General features: G+C 41.5%; 1 pseudogene; it reads right to left on the bottom strand.

Moving 5' to 3' along the window:
- Positions 1-273: 273 nt before the first annotated feature.
- On the bottom strand, positions 274-18196 carry LOC148702252 (uncharacterized; annotated as a pseudogene).
- Positions 18197-18555: the final 359 nt, after the last annotated feature.

Here is an 18555-nt window from a genome sequence, read left to right as displayed (position 1 = left end):
AGATCTGCCTGTTTACATAAGGAACACCCTTTTTATAGCCCAAAGGGAAACCTACCAGCCTTTAATTAAAGTCTAATCCCTAGAACAATAATAACTCCACTAGTCATAGTTCAGTCTCCTAGGAAATTAATGAAGACAGTTTTCTAGAACATTAATGAAACTCCACTAGTCAAAGTTCAATCTCCTAGAAATTAATGAAGACAATTTCCTAGAACATTCAGCAACATAAAACTAAATCTGAAAACTCCAGCAATATTTCCACCTAGTAAGCATCTAATTTGGCCTAATAATTGCATGGATCATGTTGACTAGTCCACAAGCTATCTTCACGTCCAAATCCACTCCAATAGCCTCTTGCTGGTTCCAAGCTTCCTCAATCAGCCCATTAAGTGCTTCCTTCATTCTTTTAGCTTTGGACCGAGTGATTGGTCCTCCACCAGTTTGTAATGGATCATCAAGATGTATCAGACCAGAATGCTCCATACATTGCTCCTTGCTTCCCACGGCCTTGGATAGTCCCTCCTTAGGTTGCTTGGTGGCTGCATCCTGGTTTCCATCATTCCCCCTCTCCTGAAAAGGATTCGTCCTCGAATCTTCATCACCTGCATCAAAAAGGGAAAGATCAGAAACATTAAATGTAGTACTAACATTATACTCACCTGGTAAGTCAAGCTTATATGCATTATCATTAATGCGAGCAATGACTTGAAATGGCCCATCTCCTCTAGGGTGCAACTTAGAACGCCGTTTTGCTGGAAATTTTTCCTTTCTCATATGCACCCAAACCCAATCTCCTGGTTCAAAGATCACTTTCTTCTGCCCTTTGTTGGCTTGAGTAGCATATTGTTCAGTTCTTTTCTCAATGTTTTGCCTAACTTTCTCATGCAATTGCTTCATCGTTTCAGCTTTTCTTTTGCCATCTAAACTAGCATGCTCATCAATAGGTAAAGGTGACAAATCCATTGGAATTAAAGGATTAAACCCATACACTATTTCAAAAGGAGAAAAGTTAGTAGCAGAATGCACGGATCTATTATAAGCAAATTCAACATGTGGCGAACACTCTTCCCAATTCTTCAAATTCTTCTGAATGATGGCACGCAATAAAGTAGATAAAGTTCTATTAACTACCTCGGTTTGCCCATCAGTTTGTGGGTGGCAAGTTGCAGAAAACATGAGCTTAGCACCTAACTTACCCCATAAAGTCTTCCAGAAGTAGCTCAAGAACTTAGCATCTCTATCTGAAACAATGCTCCTTGGCACGCCATGTAGTCGCACTATCTCTTTAAAGAACAAATCTGCAATATGGTTAGCATCATCAGTTTTATGACATGGAATGAAATGTGCCATTTTAGAAAACATGTCTACAACCACAAAAACAGAATCCATACCCCTTTTTGACCTCGGTAAACCCAACACAAAGTCCATGGAAATATCTACCCAAGGTTCACTAGGTATTGGCAATGGCTCATACAATCCATGAGGTAAAGATCTAGATTTAGCTTGCTTACAAGTGATGCACTTCGCACAAACCCTCTCTACATCTCGTTTCATGTGTGGCCAAAAGAAATGTTCAGCCAAGACATCTAAGGTTTTCCTCACACCAAAGTGTCCCATTAGTCCCCCACCATGAGCCTCTCGAACTAATAACTCTCTCAAAGAACAATTAGGCACACAATCTATTTTCTCTAAATAGAAATCCCTCATGCCTATAAAATTTTCCAAATGCCGCATGTTCACAAGCTTCAAACACATTACCAAAGTCAGAATCATTAGAATACAAATCTTTAATGTACTCAAATCCTAACAATTTAGTATTCAAAGTAGAGATCAAAGTGTACCTTCGAGACAAAGCATCCGCAACCACGTTTTCCTTACCTTGTTTGTACTTGATCACATAAGGAAATGACTCGATGAACTCCACCCATTTAGCATGGCGTCGGTTCAGGTTACCTTGGCCCTTCAAATGCTTTAAGGATTCATGATCTGTATGAATGACAAACTCCTTGGGCCACAAATAATGCTGCCAAGTCTCCAAGGCTCTTACCAAAGCATACATCTCTTTGTCGTAAGTTAGATAGTTCAAAGCTGCCCCATTGAGTTTCTCACTAAAATAGGCGAGGGGTCGGCCTTCTTGCAGCAAGACAGCTCCAATACCTATACCTGAAGCATCACACTCAACTTCGAAAGTTTTAGCAAAATTAGGTAAAGCAAGTAATGGTGCTGAACTTAGTTTTTCTTTGATCAAATTGAAAGCCGATTCTTGTTCACTTCCCCATTTAAATCCAACACTTTTTTTCATAATTTCAGTTAAAGGTGCAGCTAGGGTGCTAAAATCCTTAACGAACCTTCTATAAAAACTAGCCAACCCATGAAAGCTATATACGTCAGTTATGGTTTTAGGTGTAGGCCACTCACGGATTGCCTTAACCTTCTCTTCATCAACCTCAATTCCCTTAGTACTAACAACATAACGAAGAAATACAATTTGACTAGTACAAAAAGAACATTTTTTGAGGTTAGCATACAACTTCTCATCTCGCAAAATACTTAAAACCTTATGCAAATGATCAAGATGCTCATTTAAGCTTTTGCTATAAATCAGAATGTCATCAAAGTTTACAACAACAAACTTACCAATAAAAGCACGCAAGATATGGTTCATTAATCTCATGAAAGTACTCGGGGCATTAGTTAACCCAAAAGGCATAACTAACCACTCATATAAACCATATTTAGTTTTAAAAGCAGTTTTCCATTCATCACCCTCACGCATGCGAATTTGATGATAACCGGATTTTAAATCAATCTTAGAAAAGATGCAAGAACCATGCAATTCATCAAGCATATCATCTAACCTAGGAATGGGGTGGCGATACTTTACCGTAATCTAGTTGATAGCCCTACAATCAACGCACATTCGCCAAGTTCCATCCTTCTTAGGCACAAGCAAAACAGGAACAGCACACGGACTCAAGCTTTCTCTAACATGCCCTTTTGCTATCAACTCCTCAACTTGTCTTTGGAGTTCCTTCGTCTCCTCGGGGTTACTCCTATAGGCTGGCCTGTTGGAAATTGATGCACCAGGGATGAAATCAATCTGATGCTCTATTCCCCTAAGTGGTGGCAATCCATAGGGAACCTCATTGGGAAAAACATCAGCAAATTCCTGCAAAAGAGATATAGCAACACTAGGCAAAGAAGGGTTAAGGTCGTTAGTATAAGCCTCCTTGTGCAGAAGTACAATCATTGGCTGTTTTAAAAAGAAAGCTCTCTTAACTTCACTTTCTTTTGCATAAAAAGCTCCCTTTTTTTTTTCTTGCTCTTGAGGCTTTTCTTTTTTATCTTTCTTTTTGTTTTTAGCCTCATTTTCATTTTCATTCTCATTCTTTTTACCACTTCTCTCGGCCTCACTTCTTTTCTCACAATCACTTTTGATTTTCTTTTGATCCTCATACACTTGCCGAGGTGTTAATGGTATAAGAGTTATAGGTTTGCCATTCATTTTAAAAGAATACCGATTCTTGAACCCATCATGCATAACCTTTCTATCAAATTTCCAAGGTCGGCCCAAAAGAATATGTCCAGCATGCATTGGCACTATATCACAGAGCACCTCATCATGATACCTCCCAATGAAAAATGAAACCAGCACCTGCTTATTGACCTTAATTTCTCCACAATCATTCAACCATTGAAGCTTATAAGGTCTAGGATGCTTAATAGTAGGTAAGTTCAACTTTTCAACCAAAACAGTGCTTGCTACATTAGTGCAACTACCCCCATCAATTATCATGCTGCATACCTTGTCTTGGATGTGACAACGGGTGTGAAAGATGTTATCTCGCTGTGCATCATCCTCCTCCTTTACTTGCACATTCAAAGCTTTCCTGGTGACAAGGGTTTCGCCATTAACCGGATATTCTTCTCCATCACTCTCCTCCAATGGTGGCATGGGCTCTTCATCTTTATCCGATTCACTTGTTGTCTAAACATCCCCATCTTCCCTTAATAACATCACTTTTTTATTTGGACATTGAGATGCAATATGTCCCCTTCCCAAGCACTTAAAACATTTAATATCTCTATTTCTAGAAGTTTGGAAAATAGATTTACCTTTATCCAAGCTAGAACCCGCATCCTTGCCTTTGGAAGTTTCAGCCTTACTCTTGGATTCAACCTTGTCATCCTTTTTGCTCCAATTTGATTTCCAAGTGGAAGACCCCAAATTCCGTTCATGCCTTGTTGAACCCTTTCTTTTGAGTTGTCTCTCAACCTTCATGGCCATGTGTACCATGTCCTCAAGCTCCACATAATGTTGCAATTCCACTATATTGGCAATGTCTAGATTCAAGCCTTGCAAAAACCGTGCCATGGTTGCCTCTCGGTCCTCCTCCACATTAGCTCGAATCATGGCTATCTCCATTTCCTTGTGGTACTCTTCCACACTTTTGGACCCTTGGGTTAGGCCTTGCAACCGCTGGTACAAGTCCCTATAGTAATGGGATGGAATGAACCTCCTCCTCATGATAGCTTTCATCTCCTCCCAAGTGTCAATGGGTTTCTCACAGTTTCGCCTCCTAGACAAAACAAGTTAATCCCACCAAATAATAGCATAGTCAGTGAACTCAACAGCAGCAAGTTTTACCTTTTTTTCTTCGGAATAGTTGTGGCAATCAAAAACCAACTCCACTTTCTTTTCCCATTCCAAGTATGCCTCAGGATTGCTCTTGCCTTGAAATGAAGGAATCTTCATTTTAATGTGTTGCCCAGATAGACAACCCAAGAGGGGGGGGGGGTGAATTGGGTTTTTAAATTAACTTAGCTAATTAAAACTTTGTGGATGATTAACTAAATACTATAGCCAGTTATTTAATTAAAGCTAAGTGCTGTGAGTAATGTGTGGGGAAGAAGATGAGAGACAATGCACTACAAACACAAAGTTTTATAGTGGTTCGGAGCTAACCCTTGCTCCTACGTCCACTCCCCAAGTCTCACTTGGGAATTTCACTATAACCCCCTTGGATTACAGCCGGTTGTTTTGCAAGCTCACAACCGAACTTGTTGTTTTACGAGCTCACAACGAACTCGGTCGGTTTTTCCAGGCTCACCGACTAGAACCAACCCCGATTGTTTTCCCGGGCTCACAATCAAACCCTTACACTCGTTGGTTTTAAACCGGCTCACCAACCAACCTTAATCCCCTTGATTCAATCCCCCGATTGAATCAAGTAAATACACGAGATAGAAGAAAACAGAAAATAGCTTCTCAAAAAGCAGATTTAAAACAATATAATCGTAAAGGAGTTAGAAGCCCTCAAACGCTTTTAAGATGGTGAAGAGGTGTGGCTTCTGGAACTTCGGTCTCCTCTTGAAAGAGTGATCGACTTGAAAGCAGGAGGAGGAAGCTTTGAATGCTGGAAAGATGTTGGTGGAGCAGTAAATGCAGATCTTCCCTTTTTCTCGTTGAAGAGCACTTAGAGAGCTTGAAGACTTGAATGCTAGGAGTGGAATGTGTGTTCTCTACCTTGCTACAGTCTTCTGTGGCTATTTAAGCCAACCCCCACGGAAACTAGCCGTTACTCTGCTTTTTCTGGCCGTTCTGCACACTCTGCGCAGCCTGACAATGTGACCGTTGGTGGGTTGGAGTCGACTCGCGCGATCAGGAGTCGACTCGGCTGTAGCAGGAGTCGACTCGGCAACTGTTCCCAGTTTGAATTAAAGTTGCCGTCTTGACTGGGAGTCGACTCGTATTGACCCGGAGTCGACTCGCCAACTTCTGGCGCTGACCTGGCAATTTTGGAGTCGGCTCATCCTCTGTAGTCCGTGGATCCAAATTTGAATTTTGTCCACTCGAGTCGACTCGACTGTCCTGGGAGTCGACTCGAATCTCAGAGCCCGAACTCCCGATTCTCTGTCTTTTGGCTCATCCAGTCTTGGAGTCGACTCGAACTTCCTTGGAGTCGACTCGGCTATCAGTTTCCGAAAGTTGGTCTTCTGCCTTTTGACGTGAAGCTTGTCTTGGAGTCGACTCGAGCTGTCTGGGAGTCGACTCGAATCTCAGAGGCAGTAACATGGTCTTCTGTCTGTCGATGGTCGCACAGTCTCGGAGTCGACTCGCGTACTGCGGGAGTCGACTCGAATCTCAGAGTCCATAAAACGCTCTCTGACTTTTTCTTTGTGTACCGCTGGGAGTCGACTCGCGTTCCACTGGAGTCGACTCGAATCTCAGAGTCCATAAAACGCTCTCTGACTTTTTCTGTGTGTACCGCTGGGAGTCGACTCGCATTCCACTGGAGTCGACTCGAATCTCAGACCTGAAAAACTGCTCTTCTGTCCTTCTGTCTGTTTTCAGTCGGAGTCGACTCGTACTGATCAGGAGTCGACTCGAGCTCGTGCCAGTGACCTTGATACGCTTGGAGTCGACTCGTGAAACTCGGGAGTCGACTCGTATCTCAGACATTGGTTCATGCAGACTTCTTAACTTATCCAAAATGCTATGAACCAAGTCTAGAGACACTTGGACAGGATTTTCACTGAAACACTCAATTGAATTCATTAGTAATCACAAGATATACTCAAATGCTTTGAGCTCATCAAAATCAAACGGGATTTTAATCGATCACTCCACAATCTCCCCCTTTTTGATGATGACAAAACTTTGAGTATATGTAAAATGAGTTGCTCAGTAAATAATGAAATAAACTCCATAAATGAATTCAAATGTCTGATAATTTAATTTATCCAAGTTTGAAAGGAGTGAAACATTAAATTTCGGAGTTAAAGTTCCCCCTTTCATTTGGAATTATATAAGCCTTCATATTCTGCAATCAATTGTTTGGCTTATATGACATTAATGATTTAGCTTGATTAAAATTCAGATTCTCCCCCTCAACATATGCATTCAACTATGTTTTGATTTTCTGAATTTTCTTTTAATGCTTTGAAATTTTTGAACTAAAATTTTTGTTTTTAGAGGGAAAATCTGTCAATTTGTTCTTGAGTAGGATTCAGCTAATCTCCGAATATCCCTTGAATAGATTCTGGAGATTACTCCATTAGGAGCCCCAAAAGAGAGATAATGAGCCTCGAGGTACCGAATCCACTTAGAACAAATTTATGTGTGTTTTTAAGAGTTTATCATTTTATTTATTTCCATTGATTTCTTTTTCATATTTTTTTAATATTTCTCCCCTTTTACATATTTTATACTTACACATTTCTCCCTCTTTTTGTCATCATACCAAAAAGGAGGTAATCACACACAATCAATGGCACAAATGGCACAGTCAATCATCAAATGGCACAGAAATGAAGATAAGATGTCTACTCATTGTATTGATATGAAGGTGAATACATTTGAGCATACAATAGGTAAAGCAAGAACAATACAAAAGAAGACAAAACACAACTCAAAATCATCTATGACCTCCTCGAGGATGTGGCTCCCCCTCTCGAGGATACATCTCCTCTTCTGGAGGATGTGGCTCCCCCTCTCGAGGATACATCTCCTCCTCTGGAGGATGTAGCTCCCCCTCTCGAGGATACATCTCCTCCTCTGGAGGATGTAGCTCCTCCTCTCGAGGATGTGACTCCTCCTCTCAATCGGCTCTGCTCCATGAGGAGGGCGACTGCCTCTGTAACATGGCCCAGCTGCGTGATAATAGACGTGGTGGCTCTGCTATGTGTAGTGGAGAGCTCAGTCACCGACGTCTGAAGCCCAGTCACCGAGGTCTGAAGTGCGTCCAGCTTGTCGATGAGCACATTCGACAAGCGCTCGGCCCCCTCGGTGGTGGTGTGCATGTCACGGCGGATGTCATTCCGCATCCTCCTCGTGGTGCTCGTGACCTCGCTCATGCTGTGGAACTGGGCCTGCACCAGGGTCCTAATGTTGTAGATCTCCTGCCGCACCTCAGCCGTCATGTCTGTCACGGCTGTCAAGGATGGGACCAATGCTGAGGATGGAGTGGGTGCAGGAGTGGGAGCTGGCACGGAACCTCGGAGCTCCCGGAGCAGCTCGTCCCTCAAATCTCGGACGATCTCCTGCCGCAGCTCCCGGAGCTGCTCTGGATCAATACGGACCTCCATAGATGGTGGAGCTGAGGAGGAAGGTCCGGCAGAGGTGGTAGGAGCAGGAGGAGTGGATGGAAGGTCTGGATGGTCTGGGAACTCTGGGTAGTCAGAATCTGGCTCAGGACTGGGTGATGGTCTGGTGGTCTGAGCGGTGAGAGTGGACTTCCTAACCCAGATCCCTTCTCTCTTCCGAAATCCCATCCTGTGCATGGTCCCCGTACCCAAGCGATCAGTCCATCGCAAGGCACGAGAGGGTTCCTTCTCAGGAATGGAAATTTCGTACTGCCTAAAGAGAAGAGTGAATATCATTCCGTATGGGAGGGAGAGCCTAGGTCTATCCAGGGGCTCACACATATACCTATAAATGAGCTTGGGGAAGTTGACCGGGGTGTCCTGAAGAATGTAAGACATAATAGCTAGGTCCCTCTCATTCACAAAATCAAATCTCCCTGTCTTAGGAAAGATGGACCTGGACAAAATGCTCAAAAGGATTCTCACTTCAATAGGAAGTGAGCTAGCAGATACCTCATCTAGGGGAGACTGAGGTGGATGCCCTAAGACGATCGTAAGGGCCTCAAATCTATCCTCAGGATGTGCAGGAGCCACCCCTACTAATGGAAGGTGGAGGATATGGGCAATGAGGTCCTCTGTGACACGCAATGGGACACCTAATACCGTGCACTCAATACCTCCATCTCCCCGATGGACGGTACTGTAGAACTCTTGAACTAGGCCAGGATAGGTGGGAAGGTCCAAGGTGAGGAAGTACTCTAGACCCTGGGCTCTAAGCCTATCGCCTATGGTGAATCCTTCCCGGGAGAGATAGTCGAAAGTGACATACCTCCCGGAGGTGACGGCCTTCCCGGCCAACGGCCTAACATGAACCACCCTAGGCGGGGAACGATCCGGAGGAGGTTGCCTCGCGGGATCGTGCCGCGCCTTGGAGCGCCGCTCGGGACCGGCCACGGGACGGGACCTCTTTCTAACAACTCCCTTGCGAGGCATCTTGACCTAAACGAGATGAAAACCTAGAGAACGAAGAAGGATCGATAGAGGAAGCTCGGGACTGACCTGAAAAGACCTAGGAACGGACGGAAACTCAATGTCCGGCGAAGAATCGACGGGAAAAGGGCTTGGAGACGATCGAGGATGACCTAGGAGTCGGCTCTAGGGCTTTGTGAACAGTGGCGGCTTGAGAAAAAGTGTTTGCGAAACGACAAACCTAGGGTTAAAAAGTCGGATCCCGACTGCGAGTCGACTCCCCTGAGTCGCGAGTCGACTCGACCTCGAGTCGACTCCAGAAAATGCGCGAGTCGACTCTCCTTATGCGCCTGTAGACTTCGAGTCGACTCCCGACAATGTGCGAGTCGACTCCCCCTCAGCTGCCAACTTTGCGAGTCGACTCCCCCAAATGCGCGAGTCGACTCCCCCTTAGGAGCCGGCTCTGAAACTTACTCGAGTCGTCTCTAACCTTGGCACGCACTTAAAAATCATGCTATAACCGTGCCAAATGAGGGAAAATCACCTAGTTGGGATCTGATTTGATGATCATTGAATAGAAACTCTATTTTAACCTCATTTTAATCATCAAAATCAATTAATCTAGTGGAAACTCCCACTAGGATGGGTCAATCACTCCTAATCCCCTCCTAAGTACACTGAACCTCTCTTCACTTAGGGGTTTTGTGAAAATATCTGCTAATTGATTATCAGTACAAACAAATTGGAGAGTCACATCACCATTCAATACATGATCTCTTATGAAGTGATGTCTTATCTCAATGTGTTTAGTTCTTGAGTGTTGAATTGGATTTTTAGTTAGGTTTATGGCACTTGTATTATCACAATTAATGGAGATTTTATCTTGTTTAATGCCATAATCTTCTAATTGTTGTTTAATCTACAAGATTTGAGCACAACAACTCCCGGCTGCAACATATTCAGCTTCTGCAGTGGATAATGCAACCGAGTTTTGTTTCTTGCTAAACCATGAGATTAGGTTTTCTCCTAGAAATTGACAAGACCCGCTGGTACTTTTTCTATCAAGCTTACATCCAGCGAAGTCTGAATCTGTGTACCCTATTAAGTTTAGGCTAGATTCTTTAGAGTACCACAGCCCTATGTTCTTAGTTCCTATTAAGTATTTAAAGATTCTCTTAACTGCAGCTAGGTGTGATTCTTTAGGATTAGCCTGATATCTAGCACACATGCACACACTAAACATAATATCAGGCCTACTTGCAGTAAGATACAGTAAAGAACCTATCATACCTCTATAAAGTTTTTGATCTACAGATTTACCTGATTCATCTTGGTCTAACTTACATGATGAGCTCATGGGGGTGCTGATTGACTTGTTTCCCTCCATATCAAACTTCTTGAGCATCTCCTTGATATATTTAGCTTGATTGATGAAGATGCCTCCTTCAGATTGTTTGATTTGAAGCCCGAGGAAGTAGTTCAGCTCTCCCATCATGCTCATCTCAAACTCACTCTGCATCAAATCAGCAAATTCCTCGCAGAGGCGATTGTTAGTAGCACCGAAAATGATATCATCAACATAAATCTGTACTAATAACATATCCTTATTTTTCTTTTTCAGAAATAATGTTGTATCTACATTTCCCCTAGAGAATTCATGTTCTAATAGAAATTTACTAAGTCTCTCATACCATGCTCTAGGTGCTTGTTTTAGTCCATAAAGTGCTTTGTTCAGTTTATACACATGATTGGGGTATTGATGATTTTCAAAACCAGGAGGTTGTTCCACATATACCTCCTCATTAATAAACCCATTTAGAAAAGCACTTTTTACATCCATTTGATATAGCTTGAAGTCCTTAGAGCATGCATATGCTAATAATAGTCTAATAGCCTCAAGTCTAGCTACGGGAGCAAAGGTTTCATCAAAGTCTATACCTTCTTCTTGATTATAACCCTTTGCTACTAGTCTAGCCTTATTCCTTATAACAATTCCATTTTCATCTAGCTTATTTTTATATATCCATTTTGTACCTATAATTGGATATTCAGAAGGTCTCTCTACTAGATCCCACACTTTGTTTCTAGTAAATTGGTTTAGTTCTTCTTGCATTGCATTTATCCAATTTACATCATTTTCGGCTTCTTCTATATGTTTGGGCTCAAAGTGTGAAACAAAAGCTAGATGGTTATTCAAATTTCTAAGGGATGCTCTAGTCCTAACGGGTTGGGATGGATCATCTAGAATTAGTTCCTTAGGATGCCCATGAGCATACCTCCAAGCTTTAGTTAGCCCATGATCCACTATAGGCTCTTGGTTTGATGATTCTCCTTCAATCAACTTTTGATTATCATCTTGTAATCCCATCTCATCTATCTTTTCTTCAAGTATTTCAATATCATCATCAAAATTAACCTTCTTACTAGATGAGATGTCACTAGAGTCATCAAAAACAACATGTATAGATTCTTCTATAACTAGGGTTCTTTTATTAAAGATTCTATAGGCTTTACTAGTTGTAGAATAACCTAGGAATATTCCTTCATCAGATTTTGGATCAAATTTCCCTAGATTATCTTTTCCATTATTATGTACAAAACACCTACATCCGAAAACATGAAAATAGTTAACCTTTGGTTTTCTGTTTTTCCACAGTTCATATGGTGTTTTCTTTATGATGGGTCTTAATAGAACTCTATTTAATACATGGCAAGAAGTATTAATGGCTTCTCCCCAAAAGTACTTAGGGAGGTTACTTTCACATAACATCGTTCTAGCCATTTTCTCTAGGATTCTATTTTTCCTTTCCACAACTCCATTTTGTTGTGGTGTCCTAGGTGCTGAGAAATTATGGGTTATCCCCTTTTTACTACAAAATTCAATAAATAATTGATTTTCGAATTCGGTACCATGGTCACTTCTAATAGCTATAACTGAGGACTCTCTAGCATTTGTTACTTCCTTATGGAACTTCTTAAACATAGAAAATGCTTGATCCTTATGCGCTAGAAACATGACCCATGTGTACCTAGAGTAATCATCTACTATAACTAGACCATATTTATTTCCACCTAGGCTTGTTGTTCTAGTTGGACCAAATAGGTCCATGTGTAGTAATTCTAGAGGCCTAAAAGTAGAGACACATTTTATGGATTTAAAAGAGTTTCTAGATTGTTTGCCAAATTGACATGCTTCACATATTTTGTTCTTTTCAAATTTTAATTTTGGCAAACCTATCACGGAGTCTCTTTTAACTAGTTTAGTTATTGTGTCCATGCTTGCATGACCTAACTTACGGTGCCATATCCAACTAGCATCATTTTCTTTAGTTTCATTAACAACTAAATATTGGTTATGTTTTGTAAGGTCTTCTAGATCTACCACATATACATTTCCACGTCTCATCCCTTTAAAAACTAAACTATTATCATTAGGATTTGTTATAATACATAGTGATGGTTTAAACATAACATCATATCCTTTATCACATAATTGACTAATGCTTAACAAGTTATGCTTAAGACCATCAACATATCTAACATTATCTATAAAGGTAGAAGGGGTGATTTGAACTTTACCAATACCAATGATGTGACCTTGGTTGTTGTCTCCAAAAGTCACAGCACCTCCCTTCTTAGCTTCAAGGGTGAAAAATTGATCTTTATCACCCGTCATGTGCCTTGAACAGCCACTATCCAAATACCAGCAGTTTTTGTTGACCTTGGCTGCAAGACACTCCTACACAAGCAAATCATGTCATCTTAGGTACCCAAGTTTTCTTGGGTCCTTCATGGTTAGTCAAGTTGGTTCCTTTTGGAACCCATACCCTTTTATTTTTTCTTTTAGTTTTACTTTTTCTAAAATTACATGCATTTGCTTTATGTCCTACTATTCCACAACAAAAGCAAGTTATTTTCTTAATTTTAGTTTTCCCAGCTTTAACAAAGAAGTTACTAAGAAGTTTTTGCTTATTCCTTGGTTTATACCCTAAACCCGCTTTATTAAATACGGCTCGTTGATTATTAAGTATCATGTTTAACTTTTCAGAACTATATGTGAATTTTTCAACTAAGGGTTTGTATTTGTTTAGTTCTTTAGTTAATGTCTGATTTTCGGTTTTTAGATCATTTAGCTCTTTAGTTAGATCCTTGTTTAAGACTTGTTTATGGTTTTTGAGATCTGAAAATTCCTTTGTTAGTTTCTCAATATCTTTCGTTAAGGTGTTAGTCTTCTTAATTAGGAGTTGGTTGCTTGTCTTAAGTTCTAGATTTTCTTTGGTGAGATTATCTTTATCCTTAATTAATGAATCATGCTTATGAATATAACTTTGGTTAGTTACTTTTAGTTCTCTGTTTTTAACATTTATATTCTTATACTCAATCATTAATTCATTGAACGCATCATAAAGTTCATCAAATGTAAAATCAAAATGCGTATCGGAAATTACCTCATTTTCGTTGGCCATGAAACAGAAATTGGCCTTCTCTTCTTGTTCTTCATCCGATGATGAAGATGATGCGTCGGAGTCCGATAGGGTGGTGACAAGTGCCTTCTTCTTCTTGTACTTACTCCCCTTCTTCAGTAAGGGGCACTCTGCTCTTATGTGTCCCGGCTTCTTGCACTCGTAACACCCAATCCCCTCATTTTCCCTTTCCTTACCTTTGTCTCTGCGGTAGGAATTTGAGGGACCTCTCCTTTGATGATACGTCTTCTTGTGGTTGATAAACTTCTTGAACTTGCGCACAAGAAGTGCCTCACCACCATCTTCCTCATCTTCTTCCTCTTCACTGCTGCTGCTGCATGACAGGTCCTTGTTAGAAGAAGTAGATTTTAAAGCTATTACCTTTTTCTTATGGGAGGACTCTTCCTCGTTGTGTTGTTTCATGGTAAGCTCATGCGTCATCAGGGATCCAAGGAGCTCTTCAAGTTGAAGCTTGTTCAAGTCTTTAGCTTCTTGGATCGCCGTCACCTTGGCTTCCCACGACCTTGGTAGACACCGAAGGATTTTCCTGACAAGTTCACTGTTAGTATAGTTCTTGCCAAGGCTTTTTAGGCCATTGACAATATCAGTGAACCTAGTGAACATGCTTGTGATTGTTTCATTCGAATCCATTTTAAATAGTTCATATTTATGAACCAAGATGTTTATTTTGGATTCCTTGACTTGATTCGTGCCCTCATGGGTCACTTCAAGTCTGTCCCAAATTTCTTTTGCAGAATTACAAGTTGAAACTCTATTGAATTCATTACGGTCTAAGGCATAATAAAACACATTCATTGCTTTAGAGTTTAGTTGTGCCTTCCTCATGTCATGTTCATCCCAATCCGTTTCTAGTTTGGGTACCTTAACACCCTCTACATATGTGGATGGGATGTATGGGCCATTCACTACAATGGTCCACATCTCATAGTCTTGGGCTTGGATGAATATTCTCATCCTAGCCTTCCAGTATGAGTAGTCGGATCCATTGAAGAAAGGAGGTCTTTGGGTGGACTGACCCTCAATGTGAGAAGATCCAAATGGGGTTGTCATTTTGATCTTTTAACTCTTGAGTGGAAGAGTTTTTGGCTCTGATACCACTTGTTGCCCAGATAGACAACCCAAGAGGGGGGGGTGAATTGGGTTTTTAAATTAACTTAGCTAATTAAAACTTTGTGGATGATTAACTAAATACTATAGCCAGTTATTTAATTAAAGCTAAGTGCTGTGAGTAATGTGTGGGGAAGAAGATGAGAGACAATGCACTACAAACACAAAGTTTTATAGTGGTTCGGAGCTAACCCTTGCTCCTACGTCCACTCCCCAAGTCTCACTTGGGAATTTCACTATAACCCCCTTGGATTACAGCCGGTTGTTTTGCAAGCTCACAACCGAACTTGTTGTTTTACGAGCTCACAACGAACTCGGTCGGTTTTCCCAGGCTCACCGACTAGAACCAACCCCGATTGTTTTTCCGGGCTCACAATCAAACCCTTACACTCGTTGGTTTTAAACCGGCTCACCAACCAACCTTAATCCCCTTGATTCAATCCCCCGATTGAATCAAGTAAATACACGAGATAGAAGAAAACAGAAAATAGCTTCTCAAAAAGCAGATTTAAAACAATATAATCGTAAAGGAGTTAGAAGCCCTCAAACGCTTTTAAGATGGTGAAGAGGTGTGGCTTCTGGAACTTCGGTCTCCTCTTGAAAGAGTGATCGACTTGAAAGCAGGAGGAGGAAGCTTTGAATGCTGGGAAGATGTTGGTGGAGCAGTAAATGTAGATCTTCCCTTTTTCTCGTTGAAGAGCACTTAGAGAGCTTGAAGACTTGAATGCTAGGAGTGGAATGTGTGTTCTCTACCTTGCTACAGTCTTCTGTGGCTATTTAAGCCAACCCCCACGGAAACTAGCCGTTACTCTGCTTTTTCTGGCCGTTCTGCACACTCTGCGCAGCCTGACAATGTGACCGTTGGTGGGTTGGAGTCGACTCGCGCGATCAGGAGTCGACTCGGCTGTAGCAGGAGTCGACTCGAGCTTTTCCGGAGTCGACTCGGCAACTGTTCCCAGTTTGAATTAAAGTTGCCGTCTTGACTGGGAGTCGACTCGTCTTGACCCGGAGTCGACTCGCCAACTTCTGGCGCTGACCTGGCAATTTTGGAGTCGGCTCATCCTCTGTAGTCCGTGGATCCAAATTTGAATTTTGTCCACTCGAGTCGACTCGACTGTCCTGGGAGTCGACTCGAATCTCAGAGCCCGAACTCCCGATTCTCTGTCTTTTGGCTCATCCAGTCTTGGAGTCGACTCGAACTTCCTTGGAGTCGACTCAGCTCTCAGTTTCCGAAAGTTGGTCTTCTGCCTTTTGACGTGAAGCTTGTCTTGGAGTCGACTCGAGCTGTCTGGGAGTCGACTCGAATCTCAGAGGCAGTAACATGGTCTTCTGTCTGTCGATGGTCGCACAGTCTCGGAGTCGACTCGCGTACTGCGGGAGTCGACTCGAATCTCAGAGTCCATAAAACGCTCTCTGACTTTTTCTTTGTGTACCGCTGGGAGTCGACTCGCGTTCCACTGGAGTCGACTCGAATCTCAGAGTCCATAAAACGCTCTTTGACTTTTTCTGTGTGTACCGCTGGGAGTCGACTCGCATTCCACTGGAGTCGACTCGAATCTCAGACCTGAAAAACTGCTCTTCTGTCCTTCTGTCTGTTTTCAGTCGGAGTCGACTCGTACTGATCAGGAGTCGACTCGAGCTCGTGCCAGTGACCTTGATACGCTTGGAGTCGACTCGTGAAACTCGGGAGTCGACTCGTATCTCAGACATTGGTTCATGCAGACTTCTTAACTTATCCAAAATGCTATGAACCAAGTCTAGAGACACTTGGACAGGATTTTCACTGAAACACTCAATTGAATTCATTAGTAATCACAAGATATACTCAAATGCTTTGAGCTCATCAAAATCAAACGGAGTTTTAATCGATCACTCCACATAATGTTTCCCAAGCTGCGATCAACATCATCTACCCGCCTTCCTCTCCAACCACCTCTATCAACTCTAGCATGGTCGGACATGTTATAAGACGCTTTTTCATCAAAAACATCATCGTTCGCATCCTCATGCTCAACTTGGAATTGACGCCTTGCTTGCCTTTGCACATTAGGACCTTCACGTGCATGGTTCCTTTGCAACGCAGCAATGTTCGCATCTTGTCTTTCCAACCTGTCCAAAATTTCACCAAATCTGACTTCCATGCGCTCAAAATGTTGTCGCATAGCTCGTTGTTCAAGTGTCTCTGCCGTCCTTTCTTCCTCGCCACTTGACATCATTGTAGTAACCTGTCAAGAATGTTAAGAAAACCTCACAAGTTCCCTCCCCAGGTGTTTTACCCCAATGATATGTCACTCACCAAGTGTTTCACTCTTGCCTTTTACCTCTCAATTCACTTAAATTAGTTCTTCAAGGAACTAGAGAAACTCAAATCAAAGCAATTACCTTGCGATGTACAAACAACTTATCCACGAAACTCAGAGGGTGGACAAGAATTGAAAAGGATCAAGAATAACAAGTCAAATACTTACTTTCTTTTTCAGTTCAAATCTGTTTCAGAATTCCAAACCGAAGCCACACAATTTTTTTTTTTTTTGCCTCACAATTTTTTTTTTCTGATTTTTTTTTTATATATATAAAGCACAATAGAGGCACTTTAAACTTCAAGGAATAGAAATTGAAAATATGGAAAGCAACAATGAAGAAGATGAAAAGGCCAAAATAAAATAAGAAGCACCAAGGATAGAAACTGATTTAGAAGACCTATGCTCTGATACCAACTGATGTGAACCCCGTAAGATGGATTCTTAGAAACCCACGAACAAGTTGATGAATAACCCAAGAAAGTCTGGAAATCAGTTTGGAAGAGATAGAACCTTGACCCAATGTTTAGCAAAATATGAACCAAAGGTATAGAAGGTTGTTGACGCCACACCCTAATTAGAATCAGGATGATAAGTCACTTGAAGGCCACAAGGGTTGCCTTGATAAGTTCTAAGTTCAATGAAGAACCAAAGAAGTGAATAACCTCACAATTTTCATTCCAATTTAGATCTACCTGTTTACATAAGGAACACCCTTTTTATAGCCCAAAGGGAAACCTACCAGCCTTTAATTAAAGTCTAATCCCTAGAACAATAATAACTCCACTAGTCATAGTTCAGTCTCCTAGGAAATTAATGAAGACAGTTTCCTAGAACATTAATGAAACTCCACTAGTCAAAGTTCAATCTCCTAGGAATTAATGAAGACAATTTCCTAGAACATTCAGCAACATAAAACTAAATCTGAAAACTCCAGCAATATTTCCACCAAGTAAGCATCTAATTTGGCCTAATAATTGCATGGATCATGTTGACTAGTCCACAAGCTATCTTCACGTCCAAATCCACTCCAATAGCCTCTTGCTGGTTCCAAGCTTCCTCAATCAGCCCATTGAGTGCTTCCTTCATTCTTTTAGCTTTGGACCGAGTGATTGGTCCTCCACCAGTTTGTAATGGATCATCAAGATGTATCGGACCAGAATGCTCCATACATTGCTCCTTGCTTCCCACGGCCTTGGATAGTCCCTCCTTAGGTTGCTTGGTGGCTGCATCCTGGTTTCCATCATTCATGGTGAGGTTGCTGTAGTTTAACGAGCACATAAACATGGGCCCTATCTATCAGGATTCTTGTGGTGCAGATTGGTGTTAGATGTTTGCCTAGAAGTCAATCTGGCTGACACATTATTAATTCTAGGACATAATTTTGTACTTGACTTTATTATTATTAAATAATAAATGGGCATCTTTTTTATTCATACTGTTTATGTATCTATGAATCGTCCAAGAAATTAATAAGATGATGATGCATATTCTCAAGAGTTGAGAATTTGAGCCATGTATCATTGGAGATTAATTTCTAAATATTCCTGATCAATGGATCATCATGAGGACGGTGATCGATCCGATAAGATTAGTGCACGGATCGCTTT

This window comes from Phoenix dactylifera, chromosome 10 (genome assembly GCF_051530095.1).
Source record: "Phoenix dactylifera cultivar Ajwa chromosome 10, Ajwa_hap1_PhDact_Kaust_v1.1, whole genome shotgun sequence".
Classification (NCBI taxonomy): domain Eukaryota; kingdom Viridiplantae; phylum Streptophyta; class Magnoliopsida; order Arecales; family Arecaceae; genus Phoenix; species Phoenix dactylifera.
The sequence above is the reverse complement of the archived record's forward strand: the minus strand, read 5'-3'. Positions and strand labels throughout refer to the sequence as shown.